Raw genomic sequence first — 24,039 nt, forward strand, 5'->3', positions numbered from 1 at the left:
AGCTATTAGAGTCTACACACTTCATGCTCGCAAGCTTTTGGAGTCTTCACAGTTTTTTCTCGCAAGCTAGTGGAGTCTTCACAGGTTGTGCACGCAAGGTTTTAGAATCTTCACAGTTTGTACTCTAAAATTGTTGAAGTCATCACAGTTTGGGCTTGCAACCGTCAGAGTCTGCACCGTTGGAGGTCACAAGCTGTTGGAGTCTTCAGAGTTTGTGTGCGTAAAAAGTTGAAGTCTTCACAGTTTCTGCTCGTAAGCTGTTGGAGTCTTCATAGTTTTTTCTCGTAAGCTGTTGGAGTCTTCATGGGTTGTGCATGCAGAGTGTTAGAGTCTTCACAGTATCTGCACGTAAGCTGTCAGAGTCCTCACAATTTATGCCTGCAAGCTGTTGGATTCTACATAGTTTGTACTCGCAATTTGTTAGAGTCTTCACATCTTGTGTGCACAAGCTATTGGAGTCTTAATAGCTTATGTGTGCAAAATGTTGAAGTCCGCACAGTTTGTACTCTCAAGCTGTTGGAGTCTGTACAATTTGTACTCATAAGCTGCTGTAGTTTTTATAATTTGTACTCAAAAGTTGTTGGAGTCTTCCCAGTTTATGTGCGCAAAATGTTGAAGTCTTCACAGTTTGTGCTCGTAAGCTGTTGGAGTTTTCACAGTTTTTTCACGCAAGCTGTTCGAGTTTTCACAGGTTGTGCACGTAGAGTGTTAGAGACTTCACAGTTTCTACACGCAACCTGTTGGAGTCCTCACACTTTATGCTCATAAGCAGTTGGATTCTATATTATTTGTGCTCGTAATTTGTTGGAGTATTCACAGCTTGAGCGCGCAAGCTGTTGGAGTCTTCACAGTTTGTGTCCTCAAATTGTTCAAATCTTCACATTTTGTGCTCAAAAGCAATTAGAGTCTTCACAGTTTATGTGCACAAAATGTTGAAGTCTTCACAGTTTATGCTCGCAAGCTGTTGGAGTCTTCATAGTTTATGTGCGCAAAATGTTAAAGTCTTCACAGCTTGTGCTCCTAAGCTGTTGGAGTCTTCACTGTTTTTTCTCGCAAGCTATTTATGTCTTCACAGGTTATGCGCGTAAAATGTTAGAGTCTTCACATTATCTGCATGCAAGCTATCTGAGTCCTCACAATTTATGCCCACAAGCTGTTGGATTATACACAGTTTGTGCTCTCAATTTGTTGGAGTCTTCACAGCTTGTGCTCGAAAGCTATAGGAGTCTTCACGGTTTGTGTGCCAGATTGTTGAAGTCTTCACAGGTTGTGCTCGCAAGCTGTTGGAGTCTCCACAGTTTGTGTGCACAAAATGTTGAAGTACTCATAGTTTGTACTCGTAAGCTGTTAAAGTCTTCACAGTTTGTGCTCGTAAGCTGTTGAAGTCTTCACAGTTTGTGCTCGCAAGCTGTTGGAGTCTGCACAATTTATGCTCGCAAGCTGTTGGAATCTTCACAATTTGTGCTCGTAAGCTATTGGAGTCTTCACAATTTGTGCTCGCAGGCTATTGAAATCTTCACAATTTATGCTGCAAGCTGTTGGAGTCTTCACAAACCACAAGCTGTTGGAGTCTTCACAGTTTGTGCTCGTAAGCTGTTGGAGTCTACACAATTTGTACTCGCAAGTTGTTAGAGTCTTCACAGTTTGTGTGCGCAAAATGTTGAAGTCTTCATAGTTTGTACTCGTAAGCTGTTGGTGTCTTCACAGTTTTTTCATGCAAGCTATTAGAGTCTTCATAGGTTGTGCATGTAGAGTGTTAGAGTCTTCACTGTGTCTACACGCAGCCTGTTAGAGTCCTCACAATTTATGATCATAAGCAGTTGGATTCTACATTATTTGTGCTCGCAATTTGTTGGAGTATTCATAGCTTGTGCTCGCAAGCTATTGGAATCTTCACAGTTTGTGTGCACAAATTGCTCAAGTCTTCACATTTTGAGCTCAGAAGCTGTTGGAGTCTTCACAGTTTATGTGCGTAAAATGTTGAAGTCTTCATAGCTTGTACTCGTAAGCTATTAGAGTCTTCATAGTTTTTTCTTGCAAGCTGTTTGAGTCTTCACAGGTAATGCGCGCAGAGTGTTAGAGTCTTCACATTATCTGCACGCAAGCTGTCAGAGTACTCACAATTTATGCCCACAATCTATTGGATTCTACACAGTTTGTGCTCTCAATTTGTTGGAGTCTTCACAGCTTGTGCTCGCAAGCTGTTGGAGTCTTCACAGTTTGTGTGCCAAATTGTTGATGTCTTCACAATTTGTACTCGCAAGCTGTTGGAGTCTTCACAGTTTGTGTGCGCAAAATGTTAAAGTCCTCACAGTTTGTGCTCGGAAGCTATTGAAGTCTTCACAGTTTGTACTCACAAGATATTTTAGTCTTCACAGTTTGAGCTCGCAAGCTATTGGAGTCTTCATAGTTTGTGCTCACAAGCTGTTGGAGTCTTCATAGTTTGTGCACACAAGCTGTTATAATCTTCCCAATTTATGCACGCAAAGTTTTTGAGTCTTCATTGTTTATGCTCGCATGTTTTAGAATCTTCACAGTTTGTGATCGCAAATTGTTAGATTCTTCACAGTTTGTGGTCGTAAGCTATTAGACTCTTCACACTTCGTGCTCGCAAGCTATTGGAGTCTTCACAATTTTTTCTCGCAAGCTGTTGAATTCTTCACTGGTTGTGCGCGCAAGGTTTTAGATTCTTCACCGTTTGTGCTCAAAAATTATTGGAGTCATCACAGTTTATGCTCGCAACCAGTTAGAGTCTCCACTGTTTGTGCTTGCAAGCTGTTAGAGTCTTCACAGTTGTGTGCGTAAAATGTTCAAGTCTTCACAGTTTGTGCTCGTATGCAGTTGGAGTCTTCACAATTTTTTCTCACAAGCTGTTGGAGTCTTCATGGGTTGTGCGCGCAGAGTGTTAGAGTCTTCACAGTATCTGCACGCAAGCAGTCGGTATCCTCACAATTTATACCCACAAGCGGTTGGATTCTGCACAGTTTGTGCTCACAATTTATTGAAGTCCTCAAAGCTTGTCCTCACTAGCTGTTAGAGTCCTCACAGTTTGTGTATGCAAATTGTTGAAGTCTTCATAGTTTGTGCTCGCAAGCTATTGGAGTATGCATAATTTGTGCGCGTAAACGGTTGAAGTCTTCACAATTTATGCTCGCAAGTTGTTGGAGTCTTCATACTTTTTGTGCGCAAAATGTTGAAGTTTTCATAGTTTGTGCTCACAAGCTGTTGGAGTCTAAACAATTTGTGCTCACAACTTGTTGGAGTCTTCACAATTTGTACTTGCAAGCTGTTGGAGTCTTCACAGTTTGTGTGCGTAAAATGTTGAACTCTTCATAGTTTGTGGTCGTAAGCTGTTGGAGTCTTCATTGTTTTTTCTCACCAGTTGTTCAAGTCTTCACATGTTGTGTGGGCAGAGTGTTAGAGTCTTCACAGTATTTGCACGCAAGCTGTCGGAGTCCTCACAATTTATGCCCACAACTGTTGGATTATACACAGTTTGTACTCGCAATTTGTTGGAGTCTTCACAACTTATGCTCGCAAGCTCTTGGAGTCCTCACAGTTTGTGTGAGCAAATTGTTGAAGTCTTCACAGTTTGTGCTTGCAAGCTATTGGAGTCTTCAAAGTTTGTGTGCGCAAAATATTGAAGTCTTCACAGTTTGTGTCGTAAGCTATTGAAGTCTTCACAGTACTCGTAAGCTGTTTTAGTCTTCACAGTTTGAGCTCGCAAGCTATTGGAGTCGTCATAGTTTATGCTCGTAAGCTGATGGAGTCATCACAGTTTATGCATGCAAGTTGTTATAGTCTTCCCAGTTTGTGTGCGCAAACTGTTTGAGTCTTCACAGTTTATGCTCACAACTTTTAGATTCTTCATAGTTTGTGCTCGCAGATTGTTGAAGTCTTCACAGTTTGTGCTGCAAGCTGTTAGAGTCTTCACACTTTATGCTCACAAATTGTTGGAGTCTTCACAATTTGTGTGCGCAAAATATTGAAGTCTTCACAGTTTATGCTCGTAAGTTGTTGGAGTCTTCACAGTTTTTTCTCGCAAGCTATTGGAGTCTTCACAGGTTGTGCGGGCAAGGTTTTAGATTCTTCACAATTTGTGCTCAAAAATTACTGGAGCCTTCACAGTTTGCGCTCGCAACCTGTTAGAGTCTGCACAGTTTGTGCTCGCAAGCTGTTGGAGTCTTCACAATTCATGTGCGCAAAACATTAAAATCTTCACAGTTTGTGCTCGTAAGCTATTTCAGTCTTCATAGTTTTTTCTTGCAAGCTATTGGAGTCTTCATAGGTTGTGCACTCAGAGTGTTAGAGTCTTCACAATATCTACACGCAAGCTGTCGGAGTCCTCACAATTTATGCTCGTAAGCTGTTGGATTCTACACAGTTTGTGCTCGCAATTTGGAGTCTTCATAGCTCGTGCTTGCAAACTATTGGAATTTCACAGTTTGTGTGCGCAAGTTGTTTAAGTCTTCACATTCTAATGCTGGCATGCTGTTGGAGTGTTCACAATTTATGTGCGAAAAATGTTGAAGTCTTCACGGTTTGTGCTCATAAGCTATTGAAGTCTTCACAGTTTATACTAGCAAGTTGTTTTAGTCTTCATAGTTTGATCTCGTAAGCTGTTGGAGTCTTTAGAGTTTGTGCTTGCAAGCTGATGGAGTCTTCATAGTTTTAGCTCGCAAGATGTTAGAGTCTTCCCAGTTTGTGCGCGAAAAGTGTTTGAGTCTTCACAATTTGTGCTCGCAAGTTTTAGATTCTTCATAGTTTGTGCTCGAAATTGTTGGAATCTTCATAGTTTTGCTCGCAAGCTATTAACGTCTTCACAATTTCTGCTTGCAAACTATTAGAGTCTTCACAGTTTGTGTGAGCAAAATATTGAAGTCTTCATAGTTTGTGGCCATAAGCTTTGGAGTCTTCACAGTTTTTTCTCGTAAGCTGTTGGAGTCTTCACAGGTTGTGCGCGCAGAGTGTTATAGTCTTCACACTATCTGCATACAAGCTGTCAGAGTCCTCTCTATTTGTGCTCGCAGGCCATTAGATTCTACACAATTTGTGCTCGCAATTTGTTGGAGTCTTCACAGCTTGTGCTGAGAAGTTATTACATCTTCATAGTTTGTATGCACAAATTGTTGAAGTCTTCACAGTTTGTACTTGCAAGCTAATGGAGTCTGCAAAATTTTTGCTCACAAGCTGTTGGAGTCTTCACAATTTGTTCTCGTAAGCTGTTGGAGTCTTCATAGTTCGTGTGCGTAAAATGTTGAAGTCTTGGAATGTGGACAACATTCCACGAGATGTAGCGCACAGGGCTTGGAATGTGGACAACATTCCACGAGATGTGGCTCACAACACTTTAAATATAGAAGTGCGCGTAGTGCGCTCGAACAATGGAGAGAAAATAAGGGCATTGTGTGCTAGAATAATGGAGAGAAAATAGGGGCATTGTGTGGAAGTGGGCGTTGTGCGCAAGTGGGCGTTGTGCGCCACATACGTTTTGCACCGCACATCCTATCTACCGCACAACACCTTAAGCGAACGTTCTCTTCCACTTTCTTCTCCCTAATTCTCTCCTCTCTTGACTCCCTCTTGTCTCCTTGTTGTCTTTTGTCCAAATGAGGCATGGGAGGGAGTATTTATAGGCATTCCTTCCTTACACAGTGGTGTTCACCACCACTTCTTTCCTCATACAACTTTCATCTCTTTTCTTACACAGTGGTGTTCACCAAACGCTCCTTTAAATGATGGTGTACATCCCTTCTCCATTAAAATGACACCCGTGCACCCTTTTTTACCAAAATACCCTCTTCACCTCTTTTACCAAAATACCCCAACTCACTGATTTTTACCAAAATACACAAAATACCCCCGGATGCTGATTTTTACCAAAATACCCAAAATAACCCTAGATGTTAATTTTTACCAAAATACCCAAAATACCCCCGGGTGCTGATTTTTACCAAAATACCCAAGGATGTTGATTTTTACCAAAATACGCTCGGATTCTGATTTTTACCAAAATACAAAGTGAATGACCCTAAGAAAGATCTGCACCATGGAATTCTCTGACTAATGCAATGGAATATTTTTTATACCTCAACAGATGCCCCCTCGATCCTTCTTTGATTGATTCATGAAATTAAATGGAGAATCGATCTTCTTCTGACCAAAGAACTGAAAGAACTGCAGCTGAAGGATGACTGGATGATCATGCTTGCCTAGAAGATCAAATGATCGTGCTCGAACGGAAGACTTGAAATGATCACATTCGAACAGAAGTTTTAAATGATCGTGTTCAATCGGAAGATTGAATGATCGTGCTCGAATAGAAGACTTGAAATGATCGCGTTCGACCGGAAGACTGGATGATTGCGCTCGATTGGAAGACTGGAATGCCCCCAGCCAGCAGTGTCAATTGGATGTTTTACTAAAAAGGATAAAATTCTCTTTTCATCAAAACTTGCCACTGTAACAGTTGTGGCAACTCCATATTTGAGTAACTCGACCAAAGAACTATCTTTCAACACCGCTATTACTGCAACGGTCTCTTTGATCAACTCCGATGACTCTTTCCTTCAACTTTGTATCTAGGAGGTTGTTCTTTAATGTTGATCCTGCCGCAACAACTTTTTCTATTATTTCCTTTATTCATAATCTGCATAACCCAAGCTTTCAAATGATATTCTTTCCTACCAGATTAATCAGAATTAGTATCTCAAGACATTATAATTTTCTAATTTAGCTTCGTGGAGCATTAATAATTTTTTGAAATATATTAAAAACTTCTCCTCTTTTTAGGCCGATTGTGATATTTGCAATTTGATAATGATTTAATCATTTCATCTTTGTGCTTATCATCATGCTTCACATTGCATTCTTTGCTCATTATATCGCACTTTTGGAGATATCATTTCCAGCTCCAAAGGTTCAACCGCTAAGTCTTTTACTGAGTCTTCTCTAGTTTGTACTCCTTAACATTTCTTCATAAAATTTTCCTTAGATCTTTGTTGATTCTAAAAAATAGACAAGACTTCTTTCAATTTTCATTTAATAGCTTTCCGAAGGCCATAGAAGTTACTGATGATGATTCTCTTTGTTCCTTGTCTCCACCAGATCTGGTACTAGGAGACTTGCGATATCATTATTAGAATAATGAGAAGTTACAGCATCAGACCATATAACTGGGCTTATAGAAGCAACTTTTGAACATTCACACTGAATCATTCTTCATAATTCTCAGTATATGAATTCCTCCATCATGCATAAGAGATTATCAGAAAGACTAAGGCATAAATTACTTTGAAGACATAGATCATGCCCCCTTTCCAGGTCAATTTCGCATAAAAATTTCTTAAGAAGATAATACTTCCGAAGTGAAGGCTGTTGATACCCTTGAGGGATGGATAATCTTTGCTACTCCTTTAACGAATCTAAAGAATATATTTGAATCTTTAGATTGTCTGGAAGAGAATGATAATTCTTCATTAATTTATTCTCTGCCACTTTTGAAAATCTTGTGCAATAATATTTCTTTATCATCAAGAAGGCAAGAGACAAAAAGATCTCATGGCTTTTGTCAATAATTAATCTTGAAGATTTGAACTTTTGAGTAGATAATTGCCAATATCTTGAAGGCATTTGTTGTTACTATAATTTGAACCTGATTCAAAAGAAACGCATTTTTGCATGTTGTTTACTCAACATTTAAAATTTTTCATCAGGCAATTGCATATTTGAGCATATCTAAAGTGAAATATGTATCTGCAGCATTTTGATGCTACACATAGTTTATGCTTTTTGAGCAGTAAAGCTAATGTACTTTGACTGACCGTACTTTGACTGGACAAGACTGAATTTGTCCTAACTTAACTAGACTGACTTGACTAGTCTAGATTGAACTAGACTAGACTGGACTAGTCTAGATTGAACTTGACTGGACTTGACTGGACTGACACTACTGGACTGACACCTACACACACAGTTTAAGCTCTTGAGTAGTTGGAGCAATCACGGCCGTGAACTTAATGGGATTTACGCCCAGGGATGGCTACAGTAACTCTCTAGAGTCTGCGGGGCTTTACCAGGCTACCATTGACCAAATCCAAGGCCGTCAGTCCATCAATGAGTAGGTTTAGGCCCTTCCTCATGAGTTACGACCAGAAACAAGCCCGGGATCTAGGTTTTCTATGAGTACCAAATCCGAGGCCGTCAGCCCATCAATGAGTAGGTTTAGGCCTTCCTCATGAGTTACTACAAAAAATAAGCCTGGATCTAGGTTTTCTTCATCTACAAGGTCTGACCCATTCACGGGAGGGCAGTTTCATCCGTTCCCCGTGACACTGTCGGAAAGCTATACAGACAGCATGGGTGTTACGTATGACTAGCCGTTGAGGAATTTTTTTGGCCTTTTAGGGCTTTTCGTCACTGGCTTCGTCCACTGCCCGCATGGATATGCATGTGATGTAGCCTATACGGGCTTTTTAAGGCCTCTGGCTCCACACTACTGCCCGAATGGCGATGGTGATAGGCCTTATGCGTAGTTGGTCGCATAGGGCTTAGCTAGGCTACCTTAAATGATAAACTGTTGTCGCTGACCTAATAGTTGATCGTACAGACTTTGCTAAAGATAATAGATCAATAACTGAAGATAACAATATCGCCCCTGCTGTTGTTGATGATATTATAAAATTTGGCCCAAACGGAACTTCAGCCTAGTAATAATATCAATTTCGATAAACTTCGATAATAGAATATTCTTCATGTAGTTTATCTTGCCCATTTTTGATTTGGAAGTGTTATGTTAATAATCTTCGAAATCAAAACTGTAGTTTATCTTCAAGGATAATGTATTTTGTATGCTTTTGTTTGCCCCCTGAATAATTATGCCATGAATCTTCTGAGTCAAAATGTCGTGAAACTTCTTAGTCAAAACGTCGTGAATCATCTTGGTATTCAGAGATGATATATTTTGCTGAATTGTATATTGATGAAAATTTGCCCCCATGATGAATATGCTTGTCTTGCTTCCTTCTTGTCTATTCTTTTATAGAGCGAATATTTTCAATCGGGACCATATGTCATTACTTTCTCTTTTATTTCATGTCCTCTCTGTGACAATTTTATTATCGTTGGTCCTCTTCAGTAGAAGACTTTTTCTTCTTTGCTTCATTTCCTTTAAATACTTTGGCAGTGGCAATTCGATTTTGTCCACAGCTAGCCATCATAAGGAGTATGTTATCGTCTTCAAATGTATATTTCATGTAGTCCTTGAATTGTCTGAACCCTTTCTTTACTTTCTTATTTGTAAAAATCACTGATGTTCTCTTTATCAGAATTTCAACTCTTTACCTTTGACGATCCTTCATTTTGCTTTCTTTCTTCGGCATTATTTGTTGTTGTTCTCTTAAGATTTTGAAATAGCTGATTCATATGAGAGTTAAGCAACTTCACTTTAACTCTTTTCAAATTACAAATTGACTTGCTCTTCTATTCTAATAAATTGTGATGATGCCCCCAGGGTTCTCTATTGACTGATGAATTCATTAATTTATTAATTGATTCGTCTACTTGTTGGCGATCAGTGCCTAATTCAGTTGAACTAACTTCTTATCTGAAGGTCATCCTTAGGGAAAGTGAAAATTGCATTTGTTGATGCTTTCGAGGAGGATAATCTGAGTGAGTGCCTCGTAACATTCCACATGATCGACCCGTTATCCATACTCGGTAGGACGATATTCTTTGTGAGATAGGATTGAACCTTTCGTCTTTTAGATGTTACCATCATCTGTCCTTTATTATCTTGTTACGCCATTGGTGAAGCAGAAACTATTCCAAACATTATTTGGCATTGTCTGTCCTTCATCACAACTGCTTTGATTTTCTCTAATACTTTCTGGTGGAAATCTGTTAGGTGTGAAGTCGACAACCATGTTAGTCGGGAGAAAAGTCATTGCGGTATACCTGTCATTTAGAACAGAGTGTTAGTTACTTTGATTAAATAAAATTGTACTTTGTTTTTAGAGATGAAGGGGAGGATGTTCCCAGTCGCCATTTTGGCATCTATACAGATGCCAAAAAGTGATAAATGTTCTCTGAATATTTCTAAGTTATCGTTGAAAAGAGTCCCCAGCGAAGTTGTCATTTTGTTTCGAACAAGAAACAAAGGCGTTTGGTTTGGAGGATTTATTCAATGATAAAAAAGAATTCGATGAGAGAACAATGATCACAAGATATCTTATTCTGAATTCATTTACATCCTCGGATTCCCTTGATTCTAAAAACAGAGTATAATTAATGCAACACAATGAATGAAATAGAAGACAGTCCCATGGCCATTTTGGCAGCATTCTGACACTTTTGATGTTCATTGCTAAGGCAGAAAAGGTTATGTGGGCTTGAAACCCTTGATCTGGCCATTGAGATCAGTTCTGATCATCCTTTCGTTCATTCTTCCTTGATCTGACTGTTGAGATCAGTTCTGATCATCCTTTTGTTCATTCTTCCTTGATCTGACCGTTGAGATTAGTTCTGATCATCATTCCGTTCATTCTTCCTTGATCTGACGATCATCCCTTGAAATGTGGAGTGGCGATCATCCCTTGAAATGTGGAGCAGCAATCATCCCTTAAAATGTGGAGCAGCAATCATCCCTTGAAATGTGGAGCAGTGATCATCCCTTGAAATGTGCAGTGAAAATCCCTTGAAATGTGGAGCGACGATCATCCCTTGAAATGTGGTGCGGCGATCCCTTGAAATGTGGAGACCTCAAACCTAAATTGTATGGACCTTCCATCATACTCTATTCTTCTGTCTCCTTTATGATTTTCCAATGTCATGAGTGGATATTCAACTCATGCAAAGGTGGGGCGTGTAACTACCTTTTTGCATGAAATGACGCAAGAAGCTTCTTCCAGGAGAAATGACACAAATGCCATGCATCGAGACATGGTTTCATGCAAGGTGGCATTGGAAGCCAAGTATTAAGACATTTTTAAAATGAGAAGTGGCGCACCAAGGAGTTCCTTAAGACAAGCTCCCTCTTGAAGTGGCGTAGAAGCCAAGTATCAGGACATACTTCCACTAGAAGTGGCATAGGAGCTTCCGTTGAGACAAGAAAAGCCTATCTTCAAGACAAGCTTCCTTGGAGAATGGCGCAAGGAGGAGTCATCAGGACATGAAAAGCCCTACATTAAGACAATCTCCACAAGGAATGGCACATGGAGGCTTTCATAAAGACAGGGGCACAATGCCTTCCTTGAATAATGGTGCAGGGGCTTCTTCTTAGGACAAGAGTGCCTTGAAGAATGTCGCACAACCCTTGGATTAAGACAAGAGAGAGAAAAGAGGCATTGCGAGCAAGGCTTAGGACAAAGGAGAGAAAAGTGGTGGTGTTGCGTGCAACTTCATTTGGAAGTGGGTATTGTGCGTAACATGCTCCTTAGAAAGGGCGCACAATGGTTTTCCCATTAAGACAAATAATGCACAAGGCTTGGAATGTGGACAACATTCCACGAGATGTGGCTCATAACACTTTGAATATAGCAGTGTGCATTGTGCGCTAGAACAATGGAGAGAAAATAGGGGCATTATGCGCTAAAATAATGGAGAGAAAATAGGGGCATTTGCGGAAGTGGGTGTTGTGCGCGAATGGCGGTTATGCGCCACATAGGTTGTGCGCCGAACATCATATCTATCTCACAACACCTTAGGCGGATGTTCTTTTCTACTTTCTTCTCCCTAATTCTCTCTTCTCGTCTCCCACTTATCTCCTTCTTGTCTCTTTTCCAAATGAGGCATGGGAGGGAGTATTTATAGGTATTCCTCCCTTACACAGTGGTGTTCACCACCACTTCTTTCCTTATATAACTTCCATCTCTTTCCTTACATAGTGGTGTTCACCAACCTCTCCTTTAAATGGTGGTGTACATCCCTTCTCCATTAAAATGACACCTGTGCACCCTTTTTTACCAAAATACCCTCTTCACCTCTTTTACCAAAATACCCCAACTCACTGATTTTTACCAAAATATACAAAATACCCCTAGATGCTAATTTTTACCAAAATACCCAAAATACCCCCGGATGCTAATTTTTACCAAAATACCCCTGGATGCTGATTTTTACCAAAATACCCTTGGATGCTGATTTTAACTAAAATACGGAGTGAATGACCCTGGAAAAGATTTCCACCATGGAATTCTCTGACCAATGCAATGGAATATTTTTTGTACCTCAACAAATACCCCCTCGATCCTTCTTTGATTGATTCATGAAATCAAATGGAGGATCGATCTTCTTCTGACCAAAGAACTGAATGACCTACAGCTGAAGAATGACTGGATGATCATGCTTGCCTAGAAGATCGAATGATCGCACTCAAACGGAAGACTTAAAATGTTCACATTCGAACAAAAGTTTTGAATGATCGTGTTCAATCGGAAGACTGAATGATCGTGCTCGAACGGAAGACTTGAAATGATCGCGTTCGATCGGAAGACTGGATGATCACAGTCGATCAGAAGCTGAGGGAGTATTCACAGTTTATGTACACAAGTTGTGCACACAAGTTGTTATAGTCTTCCCACTTTGTGCGCACAAGTGTTTGAGTCTTCACAGGTTATGCTAGCAAGTTTTAGAATCTTCATAGTTTGTGCTCGCAAATTGTTAGAGTCTTCACAGTTTGTGCTCGTGAGCTATTAAGGTCTTCACATTTTGTGCTCGCAAGCTGTTGGAGTCTTCATAGTTTATGTGTGCAAATTGTTGAAGTCTTTACAGTTTATGCTCGCAAGCTGTTGGAGTCTTTACAGTTTAAGTGCGCAAAATGTTGAAGTCTTCATAGTTTATGCTCGTAAGCTATTGAAGTCTTCACAGTTTGTACTCGCAAGCTATTTTAGTCTTCACAGTTTGAGCTCAGAAGCTATTTCAGTCTTCATAGTTTGTGCTCACAAGCTGATGGAGTCTTTACAATTTGTGCACATAAGTTGTTATAGCCTTCCCAATTTTTGTGCGCAAAGTGTTTGAGTCTTCACAGTTTATGCTCACAAGTTTTAGATTCTTCACAGTTTGTCCTCGTAAATTGTTGGAGTCTGCACTGTTTCTGCTCGCAAGCTCTTAGACTCTTCACACTTTGTGCTCACAAGCTATTGGAGTCTTCACAGTTTGTGTGCACAAAATGTTGAAGTCTTCACAGTTGGTGCTCGTAAGTTGTTGGAGTCTTCACAGTCTTTACTCGCAAGCTGTTGGAGTCTTCACAGGCTGTGCACGCAAGGTTTTACATTCTTCACAGTTTGTGCTTGAAAATTGTTGGAGTCTTCATAGTTTGAGCTCGCGACCTATTAGAGTCTATACAGTTTGTTCTCGCAAGCTGCTAGAGTGTTCATACTTTGTGTGCACAAAATGTTGAAAACTTCACAGTTTCTGCTCGCAAGCTGTTAGAGTCTTCACACTTTGTGCTCGCAAGTTGTTGGAGTCTTCACAGTTTGTGTGCCCAAATTGTTAAAGTCTTCACAGCTTGTGCTCCCAAGCTATTGCAATCTGCATAATTTGTGCTCCCAAGCTGTTGTAGTCTTCAGAATTTGTGCTGGCAAGCTGTTGGAGTCTTCACAGTTTGTGTGCACAAAATGTGGAAGTCTTCACAGTTTGTGCTCGTAAGGTGTTGGAGTCTTCACAGTTTTTTCTCACAAGTTGTTGGAGTCTTCACAGCTTGTGCTCGCAAGCTGGTGGAGTCTTCACAGTTTGTATACGCACATTATTGAAGTCTTCACAGTTTGTGCTCACAAGCTGCTGGAGTCTTCACAGTTTGTGTGTGCCAAATGTTGTAGTCTTCACAGTTTGTGCTCATAAGCTATTGAAGTCTTCACAGTTTGTACTCGCAAGCTGTTTTATTCTTCACAGTTGAAGCTCGTAAGCTATTGGAGTCATCTAGTTTGTACTCGCAAGCTGATGGGGTCTTCATAGTTTGTGCACGCAAGTTGTTATAGCCTTCCCAGTTTATGTGCGCAAAGTGTTTGTCTTCACAGTTTATGCTCGCAGCTTTTAGATTCTTCACAGTTTGAGCTTGCAAATTGTTGGATTCTTCACAGTTTGTGTTCGCAAGCTGTTAGAGTCTTCACACTTCGTGCTCGGAAGTTGTTCACAGTTTTTTCTCGCAAGCTGTGGGAGTCCTCATAGTTTATGTGCGCAAAATGTTGAAATGTGAATAGCTTGCGAAGTCTTCACATTTGTGCTCGTAAGCTATTGGAGTCTTCATAGTTGGTGTGTGCAAAATGTTAAAGTCTTCACAGTTTGTACTCGCAAGCTGTTGGAGTCTTCACAGTTTGTGTGCGCAAAATGTTGAAGTCTTCATAACTTGTGCTCGTAAGCTATTGGAGTCTTCACAGTTTTTTACCACAAGCTGTTGGAGTCTTCACAGGTTGTGCAAACAGAGTTTAGAATCTTCACATTATATGCAAGCAAGCTGTCGGAGTGCTCACAATGTATGCCTATAAGCTATTGGATTCTACACAGTTTGTACTCTCATTTTGTTGGAGTCTTCATGGCTTGTGCTCGCGAGCTGTTGGAGTCTTCATAGTTTGTATGGGCAAATTGTTGAAGTCTTCACAGATTATGGTCGCAAGCTGTTGGAGTCTTCACAGTTTGTGTGCGCAAAATGTTGAAGTCTTCATGGTTTGTGCTCGTAAGCTGATGAAGTCTGCACAGTTTGTAGTCACAAGATGTTTTAGTCTTCATAGTTTGAGCTCACAAGTTGTTGTAGTCTTCATAGTTTGTGCTCATAAGCTGATGGAGTCTTCACATTTTGTGCATGCAACTTGTTATACTCTTCCCAGTTTATGCTCACAAGTTTTAGATTCTTCACAATTTGTGCTCTCAAGTGTTTGAGTCTTCACAGTTTATGCTCACAAGTTTTAGATTCTTCACAGTTTGTGCTAAAAAATTGTTGGGTTCTTCATAGTTTATGCTCGCAAGCCGTTAGAGTCTTCACACTTCACGCTCGCAAGCTGTTCACAGTTTTTTCTCACAAGCTGTGGGAGTTTTCACATGTTATTCCCACAAGGTTTTAGATTCTTCATAGTTTGTGCTCGTAACCTCTTAGATTCTACACAGTTTGTGCTCACAAGCTATTGGAGTCTTCACAGTTTGTAAGACCCGTATTCTAGCCCGTACCATCCCGTAGGCTTCCATGGTCCTCCTGGTAGAATTCCGACGACCCGCGATCTTTTATTGGCAGTTGCGCGCGACCCCGAGTGGTATCCCGTATTCCAGAGTCAGCTCGACTCGAGACCTATACCCTCGCGACCGCGCAGTCGCTGTGATTCCGACGCCGCGTCTCGCTCGCTGAGGCGATACTCAGGCCAGGAAATGTGGGCCCGCGTTCGGTTCGAGAAAAACACCGCGCGTCGCAATTTCCAAGAGAATCTCTAGCCTAAATGTCACATCAATCATTAATCAAGTCTAAGTACACAACCTTACTTAGCCACTCCCTTTTCACCAACAAGGCATGGCACCCACTTCTTTTTCACCCAAAAGTCAACATGCACCATCCCTCTCTCCCATCACCCATCTCTTTCTCACTCCTCTCTCTCTCTCTCATTCTCTCTCTCATTTTTCCCAAGCATGGAACCGTCCATGGCATTCCATGGGAGAGAAACTAGTGTGGTCCCCTTCCTACCACTCAATCCAACCCTTGGATCATCATCTCAACCGTCGAAATTGTTCTCTTGGGGTTCTAGATTGCATAGGCAGAAGAAGGAATAGAAGATCAAAGGTGGGTGCTCATTTCTTTCTCCTTCTCGTTTTTTTGTGATGTGTGGCCCACTTAGATGAACCCCACCTTGAGGTATGTTTTATCCAAACCGTATAAGTCATGTGGACTTTATCTTATAATGGTGGAAACACATAAATATCAAGTTGATTCAATTATGGTGGGCCACGTTCATGTGGGACCCACCTTGGTGACACGTGGGCCACCTACACGTGGGACCCACCATGATGATTGTGTTATATTCAGACAGTCCAACGTCCAGGGGACGCTGGACAGGGAGTGCGTGTACTGACATGGTGGTGCACTAACAACCAAAGAGAGGAAGAAGAATAGTATTTTAAGGTGGGCCACTCATGTAGGCCCCACCTTGATGTATGTAATAAATCCATGCCGCCCATTTCACTTCTCAGCCCATTTTAGGCGTTGAGCCAAAATATGAGGCTGATCTGACAATCATGCGGGCCATATCATAGGGAATAGTGGTATTACCATTGAAACTCACTTTGACCCTCCTATTCGCCAAAAACACATTGCATATTGGTATCATTTGGTCGATCATGGGCCGTAGAATACAATGGATGGGTCGGATCGATCTAAAGTGGGCCCTACCCTAGAAATCTCTAAAATTTCCTTTTTTTTTAAAAAAAAAAAGGCAGCAGCTGTTGCTGCCGCCGCTGACACCGCCCAAGGACGTAGCACCAGCGTCCTGCGCTGGTGGGCGTAAAAACCGCTGTGTGGGTGGACCCTGTGGCCTTGAGCCTCCAAAATCAGCCGTATACGGAACTCAGGTGGGCCATACCATCTAAAATCATGTGATAACATGCCTAAAAATATAAAATCATCTGGTGGGGCCTTCTTGAGTTTTGGATGTGATTGAAACTTGGTTTGGACCCCTAATTATATGGGACACCTATAATGGACGGAGTGGATCTGATTAATGTGGGTCCCATATAGTATAAAAAAAAAAGAAAAAAAAATATGCATGCATGTACATTGACGTCCAAACTCTCTGGACGTCCAACGTTAAGTAGGGAGGGTCCCATTGGCCCCAATGGTGGACCCTACCATAATGTATGTTCTACATCCATGCCATTCATTTAATAGGTCCCCTTTTTTGATACGTTGGTTCTAAAAATCAGTCATAAAAAGTTCTCGTATGACCCACACCATCACCTTTCATGCGGTGGTATGTCAAGCCACATGGAATCAACTGCTGGGGTCCACATGCAGCTTAGATCCACCTGAAACTCGGTTTGGACCCTTAAATTGGTGGGACACACACAATGAGTGGGTTGGATTTGTGAACTACATCACGGTGGACCCCCAGGACCACATAACCATACCAAAAAAATAAAATTTGGTGGACAAATAAATATTACAGTGGGCTAAAGGCCCACGTGACCTTATAAACTGGTTGTATGGTAAGTAAACATTGCAGTGGGCCCCTGGCCCATGCGACTTTATCAACAGATTGGATACAAGTAAACATTCCAGTGGGTCCCATGATCGTGTGACCCTATCATTAGGTTGAAAAAAAAAATAAATAAATAAAAAAATTAAAAAAAAATGCTGTAGTGGGCCCCATGTCTGTATGACCTTATCAACAAGTTGGATGCAAATAAATATTACAGTAGGCCCTAGGCCCATGTGACCCTATGACCAGTTTGGATAAAATAATAATAAACATCATGTTGGCCCCAGTTTGGATGGACAGTATGTTGGGCCCTAGGTTGGGTGGAAAGTAAACATTTTGGTGGGTCTTGCTTAAGACCCATTTATGTATGTTTTGTGTCCACAATTGTGGACCTCTATCACAGAATATGTGACTTATCTATACCTTCCATCCCTATGGGACCCACCATGATGCATGTGTTTCATCCAACCGTCCAACCATTTTTAGAAAATGATTTTTAGGTTTGGGACGAAAATAAGACAGATTTATTTATCAAGTAGACCATAGTGCACGGTGAGGATTGAACGACTATCTTTGAGATCTTAGGATTAGATTGAATGAGAAATAAATGTCATGGCGGGCCTTGGAAATTTTAGTAGTGGAAATCATTATCACCATTTATATTTGAGTGTGGCTCATTTGATATACACGTGGCCATGTGGTGTGGCCCACTTACCATATTTATGGCCCATTGTTAAGGCCCACCTTGTTATATACGAGGTCCCTGTGATGCGGCCCATTAGATGTATTTGGGGCTCATGGGTCGAGGCCCAATATGATGTATATAAGGACCTTTTCAATGTGTGATTCCGCCATGATAAATGCATTGTATGCCCACACCGTCTACCCGACTTGATGGCGCGGGGCCCACTTGCTGCATGTGCTGGGCCTGCCTACACTGTACAGGTCCACCATGCTGTGTGTACTTCACCCACACCGTCCACTTGTGCGGCCCGCCTAGATGTTTCTATTTGGTATCCACCCCGTCCATAATGTTGGGATAGTGCTGGACAATGTTTGGTTGGCGCCGATTTACATGGATATGTTTGTACCAGTGATAATCATCATACGTGGGCCATGGGTGTAGTGATACACATATTATACCTACAACTATTGAAATGATTTTTGGTGCGGCCCATGTAAAGAGGCCCACCTTGATGTATTAGTGCGGCCCATTGCGACGTATTTCTGGCCGTATGGCGTGGCCTATCATGATATATTTCCGATCCATTTATTGAGGCCCGACTTGAATTGCATTAGGCCCAATGGTAAGGCCCAATGTATCGACCCACCGTGATGTGTAGGCCCACGTGCTATATGTGTAAGGCCCACCTGTGATGACTGTTTGAGGCCCACTTGTTGGATATTTGGGCCCATCTTATGTTTGACTCTATGTGGACCACTCCTTGGGAGCAATGTTGGTTAAATGTCCACATTGCTGGGCAGTGACGGTTAGATGTCCACATTGTGACCCTTCCTTAGGCCTTATCAGGCCCATTCTCATCATTCTCTTAGTGGGTCAACCCAAATAAGTGGGCCCCATTTACTATGGACGGATGGCTCCATGCTACCAGATTTGATATAACCATGGCTGAGGGCTGATATTTATATTATGATTGATCAGATGCTCATCTATGGACCCAGTCTTGTCTATGTGACCAGTCATCGGTGTTGATTATCGATGCTGATTGTCGATGCTAATTATCGATGTAGATTATCGGTGTCGATTTGTCGAGGTCGATTGTATTGGCCAGTTCCGGTTGTCGAGGTCGATTCTGAGTATCGAATTCGATTGCCAAGGCCGATTGTCGAGACCTACATGATGTATATGTGACCCGTAGTTGAGGGCCATTGTGATATGTATTAAGCCTATGATGCATGGTCCATTTAATGTATTCAAGACCCATGTGTAGGGCCCACATGTCCTGTGTTTGAGGCCCATGGGCAAGGCCCATTGTGATGTATTCATGGCCCATGGGCAAGGCCCATTGTGATATGTATTAGACCCATGAGCAGGGTCCACCTGTTGTGTATATGTGGCCCTTGAGTAAGACCCATTTTGTTGTATATTAGGCCCTTGTGTGAGGTCGTGGGCCCATTATAAGTTTGACTCTATGGAGGTCATTCCTTGGGGGCAATGTTGGTTAAATGTCCACATGGTCGAGGTCGATTATCGATGCTGGTTGTGGATACCGGTTATGAGTATGTGTCAGCATAGCATCATGATACATGCCCATGCGCATCATCTGCATGCTTGTTATGAGAGGTGGTTGATCATTGCATATGTCATTGAGCATGTTGTTATGAGACTCCCTGATAGGTGGAGGTTATCTCACATGAGCACGCGGTATGTGCAGGACTGATGCATGACTGGATTGTATGACTCATGCATCTCGCATTATGATTACTGTATGCCCTAGCGACATCAGGGCCGTAGCCTCCACAGACATATCGTGGATGGCCAAATAGGACACCGAAAATATTTAGTTCTAGCATACGGGCGCCATAGATGTCCCTGGGTAAAAATCCCTAAACCTCCGTGGCCAGGAGACGCCCCAACGTCGAGACCGAGTGGATACATGAGCGCCCGAGTGCCGAATACCAGGAGGCCGAATCTCCCACTGTGTCGTGGTCGGTTGGGAGGGGGTGTGGCCTTACTCGCCCGAGGGTAGGGGGCAATACTAGGCTGAGTTTGACCAGCTCGTGAATGGGTCCGCTATCGACGTGCCGGATAGGTATTGGCAGACTATTGGCAAGGCGGATAGTGAGGTTTCTTATGCTCACTTGGACTGTGCGGCTGGGAGAGCGGCAGTGCCATTTGGAGTGTACTAAACCCCGGTGATGATCTTAGAGATGAACTGTACTGATATGTGGATTTAGTGAGTAGGAGTTGCATACTCATTCATGCATTCATTCATTCACTATCCACTCAGGTTGGTGGTGCGCAACTATTTGTTACGAGTGCTTTCGCAATGGCCAGGATTTCGGTTGGGGCGCGCGACTAACCTGAGATCAGGAGTTTACCACATTGAGTCTAACTATCCAAATTTAGGTATGGGACTGGTTTGGATAGAAGTCCCTTGTGATGGACCCCATAGCCTGCGATACTACGTACCATCATCCCGACTTCACACTCCAGTATGGTCATTCCATTCGCATCGCATATTGCAGAACATTCGCGGCATATGGCATTTTGGGCTATTGTGTCTCTGCATTTATATGGTTTAGGTACGGCTAATGCTATTTGTGTTACTCATTAGGAATGTATATTGTATTGTATCCTCTGCATCTGATATTTAGCTATCTATGATTCCTCATTTGCATAGTAGTTCTATATTGCATATTCTGACATTGATTGACTAATGGACTTTCCGTATTTTTGTTTACTCTGTTATCGTATGATCTTGTCAATATTCCTGCTTACTCTGATAATTCATGATCTTATCAACATTTCTGCTTATTCCGATATTGTATGATTTATGGATTACCAGTATTTCTGGTCTTATATGATGATGTCATTATGTTGAATACTTGGCACTTACCTTCTACGCACTTACACCACCCTCTAAGCTTTCTATAAGCTTATGCACGATAGATGCGTGCAGGCGAAGTTAGGTTGCAGCAATGTTGAGCTTGGAGCGTGCGGCGGTCTTCCGGAGCTTGGTTTTTAATTATGTATTTCCTTTCAGCATTGTACCCAAATGATTATATTAGTGGATATGTGATGATGATGTTGCCTTGGTGAATTGGGTAATCTTGTGGTTATGCTTATTACGGGTTAAATGTATATACAAAAAAAAAAAAAAACCCTCCTTGTAGGACCCCAGGATCGGAATCTGGCATATGAACGCTAGGAGCCGAGAAGGGGGTACTACGGAGGCTGTCAGCACCGGATTCGGCAATCGGGATTCCTGTGAATCCGATTTCAGGGTTTGGGGCGTGACACAGTTTGTGTGAGCAAAATGTTAGAATCTTTAGAGTTTGTGCTCGTAAGCTGTTTGAGTCTTCATAGTATTTTCTCGGAAGCTATTGGAGTCTTCACAGGTTGTGCATGCAAAGTGTTAGAGTCTTCGCTGTATCTACACACAAGCTGTCGGATTCCTAACAATTAATGCCTGCAAGCTGTTGGATTCTTCATAGTTTGTGCTCGCAATTTGTTGGAATCTTCACAGCATGTGCTCGCAAGCTGTTAGAATTTTCACAGTTTGTGTGCACAAATTGTTGATGTCTTCACAATTTGTGCTCGCAAGCTGTTGAAGTCTTCACCGTTTGTATGCGAAAAATGTTGAAGTCTTCACAGTTTGTGCTCATAAGCTGTTGAAGTCTTCACAATTCATACACACAAGTTGTTTTAGTCTTCACATTTGAGCTCGCAAGCTGTTGGAGTCTTCATAGTTTATGCACACAAGCTGATGGAGTCTTCACAATTTATGCTCGCAAGTTGTTAAAATCTTTCCAGTTTGTGGGCGTAAAGTGTTTGAGTCTTCACAGTTTGTGCTCGCAAGTTTTAAATTCTTCATAGTTTGTGCTCGTAAATTGTTAGTCATCATAGTTTGTGTTCGCAAGTTGTTGGAGTCTTCAAAGTTTGTGTGCGCAAATTGTTGAAGTCTTCACAGTTTGTGCTCACAAACTGTTGGAGTCTTTATAGTTTACGTACGTAAAATGTTGAAGTCTTCACAGTTTGTGCTCATAAGCTGTTGAAGTCTTCACTATTTGTACTCGTAAGTAGTTTTGGTGTTCATAGTTTGAGCTGGCAAGCTGTTGGAATCTTCATAGTTTGTGTTCGCAAGCTGATGGAGTCTTCATAGTTTGTGCACACAAGTTTTTATAGTCTTCCCAGTTTGTGCGCACAAAGTGTTTGAGTCTTCACTGTTTATGCTCGCAAGTTTTAGATTCTTCACAGTTTGTGCTCACAAATTGTTGGAGTCTTCACAGTTTCTACTCGCAAGTTGTTAGAGTCTTCACACTTTGTGCTCGCTAGCTGTTAAAGTCTCACAGTTTTTGTGCGGAAAATGTTGAAGTCTTCATAGTTTGTGCTCGTAAGTTGTTGGAGTCTTTACAATTTTTTCTCCCAAGCTGTTAGAGTCTTCATAGGTTGTGCGTGCAAGGTTCTAAATTCTTCACCGTTTGTACTAAAAAATTGTTGGAGTCTTCACAGTTTGTGCTCGCAACCTGTTAAATTCTGCATAGTTTGAGCTCACAAGTTGTTGATGTCTTCACAGTTTATTTGCACAAAATGTTGAAATCTTCAAAGTTTCTGCTCGCAAGATGCTAAAGTCTTCACACTTTGTGCTTGCAAGCTGTAGGAGTCTTGACAGTTTGTGTGTACAAATTGTTGAAGTCTTCATAGTTTGTGCTCGCAAGCTGTTAAAGACTGCACAATTTATGCTCGCAAGCTGTTGGAGTCTTCATAATTTGTGCTCACAAGCTGTTGGAGTCTTCATAGTTTGTGTGCGTAAAATGTTGAAGTGTTCGCAGTTTGTGCTCATAAGCTGTTGGCGTCTTCACAATTTTTTCTCGCAAGTGGTTAGAGTCTTCAATGGTTGCGCATGTAGAGTGTTAGAGTCTTCAAAGTGTTCACAATTTATGCTCATAATCAGTTGGATTGTACATTGTTTATGCTCGCAATTTGTTGGAGTCTTCACAGCTTGTGCTCGCAAGCTATTGGAGTATTCACAGCTTGTGCTCGCATTGTGTTAGAGTCTTTACAGTTTGTGTGTGCACATTGTTGAAGTTTTCATAGTTTGTGCTCACAAGTTGCTGGAGTCTTCACAGTTTGTGTGCGCAAAATGTTGAAGTCTTCACGGTTTGTGCTCGTAAGCTGTTGAAGTCTGCATAGTTTGTAGTTCTTCATAGTTTGAGCTCATAAGCTGTTGGAGTCTTCATAGTTTGTGCTCGTAAGCTGATGAAGTCTTCACAGTTTGTGCACGCAAGTTGTTATAGTCTTTCCAGTTTGTGCGGGCAAAGTGTTTGAGTCTTCACAGTTTATGCTCACAAGTTTTATATGCTTCATAGTTTGTGCTCGTAAATTGTTGGATTCTTCACAGTTTCTGCTCGAAAGCTGTTAGAGTCTTCACACTTCGTGCTCGGAAGCCGTTCACAGTTTTTTCTCACAATTTGTGGGAGTCTTCACAGTTTATTCACGCAAGGTTTTAGATTCTTCACAGTTTGTGCTTGAAAATTGTTGGAGTCTTCACAGTTTATGCCCGCAACCTGTTAGAGTTTGCACAGTTTGTGCTCACAAGTTGTTGGAGTCTTCACAATTTGTGTGCAAAAAATGTTGGTATCTTCAGAGTTTGTGCTCGTAAGCTGTTTGAGTCTTCATAGTATTTTCTCTCAAGCTGTTGGAGTCTTCACAGGTTGTGCGCGTAGAGTGTTAGAGTCTTCATAGTATCTGCACGCAAGCTGTTGGAGTCCTCACAATTTATGCCCGCAAGATGTTAGAATCTACAAACTTTGTGCTCACAACTTATTAGGGTCTTCATAGCTTGTGCTCGCTAGCTGTTGGAATTTTCATAGTTTGTGTGCGCAAATTGTTGAAGTCTTCACAATTTGTGCTCGCATGTTGTTGAAGTCTTCATCGTTTCTATGCGCAAAATATTGAAGTCTTCGCAATTTGTGCTCATATGCTGTTGAAGTCTTCCCAGTTCGTACATGCAAGTTGTTTTAGTCTTCACAGTTTGAGCTAGCTGTTGGAGTCTTCAAAGTTTGTGCTCACAAGCTGATGGAGTCTTCAGAGATTGTGCTCGCAAGTTGTTAGAATCTTCCAAGTTTGTGCGTGCAAAGTGTTTGAGTCTTCACAGTTTGTGCTCGCAAGTTTTAAATTCTTCAT

Source organism: Magnolia sinica, chromosome 5 (assembly GCF_029962835.1).
Source record: "Magnolia sinica isolate HGM2019 chromosome 5, MsV1, whole genome shotgun sequence".
In the NCBI taxonomy this organism is placed as follows: Eukaryota; Viridiplantae; Streptophyta; class Magnoliopsida; order Magnoliales; family Magnoliaceae; genus Magnolia; species Magnolia sinica.